Raw genomic sequence first — 6,000 nt, forward strand, 5'->3', positions numbered from 1 at the left:
GGCTACCTTCTACATGACAGTTTTCTTTTTTTTCTCAGATGCTCATGCTTATGTTCCCCCAATCACATCACTTTATATTTATCTTCTACATATTTCCTAAGCTTTTTCCTGTGTCCAATTTTCATTTTTGTCTTTGTATGTCTGACATCTGGCATGTCTGAGCACATAACAAACATTTAATAACTACTTGTTGATTGATGATAATGGGGATAATGAGGATAATGATCATGGTAATTAAAGCTTTACACATTGCTTTCTTAATACAGAGAGCTTGGAGGTTAGGTTCTTTAAAACTACACTATGGGCAGTCTAGAAAACATCTAGAATGTTGTATTCCATTTGGGCCTCCACCTTTCCAGAGGAAATCAATAAGCTGGAGTTGGCAGAGTTTGGACAGTTGGATTGAAGGACCCACAACTATGCTACACATCAATCCTTAGTTGAAAGAAATGACAATTTAACCTGGAGAAGAAAAGTCCTGGATAGGACATGAGAGATAAACCCTAGAGTCTCAAGGAAGAATTATACTCTGCTCTGCTTGTCCCCAGAGGGGAAAGTAAGAGAAATACATAGAAGTTACAAAGAGAAAAATATGAGGAAAAAATGATAAATCTATTAAAAATCACTATGATCATCAGAGCTTTCCAAAGGAAGATTGTCTTTCTATTCATCTCAAATGTATTTCCCTTCTGAGGAAAGGTTAAATAGCATAGCACCATAAGTCGGAAAGTTTTTATATGTTCCTGGGAAGAAGAAAGGATTTAGTGTGAATGTTAGACTGTTGCCTCACTAGAAATCTGGAGCCATCAGTGATTCCTTTTTTTTTTTTTTTGTTACCCTATCGATCTTATTCATATAATTTTTTTCTTCAAAACACTTCTTAAAAATATTCCAGATTCATATTAAAAACACAGAATCAAACAAGTCTTTCCCACCTATGCCTGGGGGAACAATCCTAACCAAAAAAGGATAGGGTTATAGTGCTGGGGCCCAACTGTACATGACCCCATGGAGCCAGTCTATGTGCTTTTCTTAGCAAAAATAACTGGAGTGGTTTGCCAATACCTTCTCCAGTATGTCTTTATTTTATAGATAAGGAACTGAAGCAGTGTTAAGTGACTTGCCCAGGGTCACATAGCTAATAAGTGTCTGAGGCCAGATTTGAACTCAGTAAAGGAGCCTTTGTGGTTCCAGGCACTCCGCAGTACATGCTAGGATAGGAGATGACAGTATGAGAGATAATGGATTATTTCTATCCTATGAATTTGAAAAGGTTTTTTAAATGAAAAAAAATCAATTCCAGTATAACAGATCTTTGCATTAAATATCTTTCATTAGAGCCTAATGTTTAAAAATACATAGAAAATTAATTAAAAGAAAACAAAACCGTTTCCAGTGAAAGTATTCCTCATTTCTTTCAAAACTCAGCTCAAAGGCTACCTTCTACATGACAGTTTTCTTTTTTTTCTCAGATGCTCATGTTCCCCCAATCACATCACTTTATATTTATCTTCTACATATTTCCTAAGCTTTTTCCTGTGTCCAATTTTCATTTTTGTCTTTGTATGTCTGACATCTGGCATGTCTGAGCACATAACAAACATTTAATAACTACTTGTTGATTGATGATAATGGGGATAATGAGGATAATGATCATGGTAATTAAAGCTTTACACATTGCTTTCTTAATACAGAGAGCTTGGAGGTTAGGTTCTTTAAAACTACACTATGGGCAGTCTAGAAAACATCTAGAATGTTGTATTCCATTTGGGCCTCCACCTTTCCAGAGGAAATCAATAAGCTGGAGTTGGCAGAGTTTGGGCAGTTGGATTGAAGGACCCACAACTATGCTACACATCAATCCTTAGTTGAAAGAAATGACAATTTAACCTGGAGAAGAAAAGTCCTGGATAGGACATGAGAGATAAACCCTAGAGTCTCAAGGAAGAATTATACTCTGCTCTGCTTGTCCCCAGAGGGGAAAGTAAGAGAAATACATAGAAGTTACAAAGAGAAAAATATGAGGAAAAAATGATAAATCTATTAAAAATCACTATGATCATCAGAGCTTTCCAAAGGAAGATTGTCTTTCTATTCATCTCAAATGTATTTCCCTTCTGAGGAAAGGTTAAATAGCATAGCACCATAAGTCGGAAAGTTTTTATATGTTCCTGGGAAGAAGAAAGGATTTAGTGTGAATGTTAGACTGTTGCCTCACTAGAAACTACAAGGTCTTCCTGACTCCCAAGTTCAAATATGGCCTCAGATGTTTACTTGCTGTGTGACCCTGGGCAAGCCACTTAATCCTGTTTGCCTCATTTTCCTCATCTGCAAAATGAGCTGGAAAAGGAAATAGTGAATCATTGTCAAGAAAACTTTAAAGGGAATCACAAAGAGATAAACATGATTCATAAACACAATAAAAGAAATAATATAATCGATGCAACTGTCTTTTTAACATTAGACTGCAGAGGTCTGCCTCTCTTCTCATCATTGAGGACAGTTCCATGAGCTGCTATGACCAAGACATTGATGATCTAGTAGCCAATTCCCAACTTTCCCTGATAACTTCCTTTGACTTTAGCTCCGTTTTAGCCTCAGGTTGGACATTAAGCTCACCCTAGAGAAGCCTTTCCAGCTTGGGTGGATCTGCAAGAGCTGTTCTCCTGGAATGGTCTTTTAAAAGCCAGGGTCCCCTTCACACTATATGAGGCCAGAAAGACTTTTGGGAATGATTCAATTAAATAAAATAACTAACCAGCAAAGTTACAGCCAAATCTATAAAATGTACAGTAAGTAGAGTTTCATGTATTTGGCTGGTTGTCTCATTTGTAAAAATTGTACAATTTGTAATTTGTACTGTTGCGGCTTTCCTCTTTGCTCCATGTAATTGTTGAGTGATCAGAAAGGATCTCTGCTACTAATGATATTAATCTGACATGAATCTTGATTGTCAGTCAGTGATCAGTATGGGACCCCTTAGGTCTGAGTGAGTGGGTAAATTCTAGCCATCTAGTTTGTGGCAATTGCCAGTAAATTCAGAAACTCAATCATTCCTAGTCGTATCTAACGCCTGAGATGTGAACTCTGATCTGGTTAAACTCTAAAAAGAAATATGTCATAATGTTCAACATAGAATTATCCTTGACTCTAGGGAAGATCTTTTGAAATTGAAATATAGTAAATTAATTGCTGAAACCTGATACTTAAACCAGCTCTCTCTGATGTCATAGTTATTATAATTCTGGTGCTAAACTTACCTCCTCAATGAACAAGGACTTCCACTAATGCTTTAATGGAACTTTCATTAGGAAGGAAATTATTAAATAGGCAAGTGCCTTAGAACCACCTACTTTTAATTCTTCTCTCCACCTTGGAAAAACAGAGGCTTATTTAAGTCAGGAAGCTAATTGAGAATAAGCAAAATTTAATTTGTGGGAATATTTTTCTCTAACTACTCTATTTTCTTCTGTGAATGATTTAACCAAATGTAATTGTTTAGAAATATTAGAAGCAAAACCACCTGAAAGAACTGAAATGGATTATGCATTTATAAGCTTTTAATAACCCAGAAGGAAAAGTTTTGCAATTAATTTGTATTATGTAAGAAAATGTGTTTGAATTTGCAACAGATATATTCTGTGGAGTGAAGAAAGCTAGTTTTATAGATAGATTGGAATATAATTGGGAAATAGGGGGATTGAGAAAGTAGTGACAGTAAGTCAAGGGCTGGATCAGAATGTTAAAAGAAAGGTACAGCTTTGGGGTTTGGAGGACTTTAATCAAAAGAGGTGTTAAAAGACAAAAAACAAGTTTAAGGAAGGTAAGATAAGAGGAAAATGGGAGGAAATATGGAGATTGTGTGGATGAGAAATTTAATAAGAGTGCAATGTGAATTATGTGTGGATTTCTCCAAGAGTGGAGATACAGAACTGATGATTTTTTTTATTGCCAAAATACATGTGAAAATAATGATTTTTAATGTAAAGTAATTTAGAATGTCATCTAATTAGCAATATTTTGGTTCACATTTCATGTAGTACATCCATAATTCTATTTAATGTGATTATTATGCTTTTAATTTCTTTGCACTGCAATTTTTGGAAGAAGAAATGAAGTTTATTTGAAAAGTAATGGTGATGCATTTAGATGGTGATGCAAGTATTTTATTAGAAAATGAACTTTCTTGATTTGAATGCTGTGAAATTATGAATTTAAACTAAATTATTAAAGACATATCATAATGGTTAAAAACCTATCAAGTATTTAATGAGATAAATTTTGCCTTAAAATGAATAATAATCATTACTTAATGTTTGGAGAAAGTACAAAAAGCCTTGTAAATTCTCATTATCTGTAAAGTTCTTTGTGCATTGTCACAGCCTTGGCAAGGTTGAAGAATCTTATCAAGAAGTTGCTGAAAGTATTCTGTGAAATTCTAAAATAGTAACTTTCTTTGTTGAAAAAATGAGATCCTTTCCTCCACTGAGGCAGTCAAGGCAATGTTGGGACCTTATAAATTTGCTTAAGCTGCACACATACACACATGAGTGTGCACACACACACAATTTGTTTTGACTACTGATTGTGAAAATTATTAAGTTATACCCAGAATCACATGTATTAGAGGTACATCTTTGAGCCAACTTAGTATTAACAATTTTAATTTTTAATTTTAAAATTTTAAAGATTTTTCTTGCCGTAATGACCAATATGAAATAGTTTAAAATATGGATTTCTGTGAAGCTGAAGGCTTACAGTGGCCAAGGTTGTTGTGGGATTTGAGTGAATTATTATGTATTCATTGTACAAGTGAAAATTCAAATGACTACTTTCTTAATTTTTATTAATTGATTTTTACACTATGATGTGTTTAAACTAGAAAAGTCAAATGATGAACTGAATACTTTTGAAAAGGTTTTGTCTGTGCTTGAAACATACTGAAAATCAATGTTTTCATTTATTGCTATTTATTGTTAACTGTTATTGCAACTATACGAAAAAACAACTGCTCGAAAGGAGTGCAATCTGAGAAATGCCTCTGGATTACATGAGTGGGAAAGTTGAGAAAAAGCCTTCCAAAGGAAGTTGACAGGAAGTGTCAGGAGTCTTTTGTCTCAATTTCCCTACTATGTTTTTCCTTTCTGAACAGGAATATTTTCCACCTGGATGATTCTGAGTCTGGATATTATACCCTATGAATAATCTGGAACTCTGTTGCATGATTGGCTGTTCCCAAAGGTATCCATGACTTTTAACCTGAAATCAAATTTCACTAAGTAGGAATTTTCCCTTTATATGCTTATTATAAGTTACTCTGTAATTTTTGTCTTACGCCTGAAGGAACAGTGCTGATTTTGTTCAACTATGTCCCTTCATAGCAAATTTCTATGACTATGGCCAAAGAATTGCAAATGTTTTACAATGTATTTTATTGTTACCCTCATCAAGTACCTCTGCACACTGTAATGGGGTACAAATATCAAGAATAATAGGGGCCACAAGTCTCTCTCTCTCTCTCCTTTCTCCCTTCTTTCTTTCCTCGTTTTTTCTCTCTTTCTGAAAATAGAGAAAAAATATCAAGAAATAAAAGGATTCATTTCACAAAGTGAGGTTCTCATGAATCCTTGTTTAGATTCTTCTTCTAGCCTATGGATAGAAACCAGGCCTGCAATTAATAAGACTTATCTTCCTGAATTTAAATAAGACCTCTTACTAGCTGTGTGACTCTAAACAAGACACTTCATCCTCTTTGAAAAAATAGAACAAAATGTGAAACATCTTATAAGAAAACCAACAGATCTGGAGAGCAGATCAAAAAGAGAAAGTAACTTAAGAATAATTTGGACTATCTGAAAGCCATATCAAAAAAAGAATCTTGATACAATAATACAAGAAATTATCCAAGAAAATTGTCCTGAAATGATAGAACATGAGGGAAAAGTAGAAATAGAAAAAAATCCACAAATCACTATGTGTGAAAAACACATAGGAATATTT

This window comes from Antechinus flavipes, chromosome 2 (assembly GCF_016432865.1).
Source record: "Antechinus flavipes isolate AdamAnt ecotype Samford, QLD, Australia chromosome 2, AdamAnt_v2, whole genome shotgun sequence".
Classification (NCBI taxonomy): domain Eukaryota; kingdom Metazoa; phylum Chordata; class Mammalia; order Dasyuromorphia; family Dasyuridae; genus Antechinus; species Antechinus flavipes.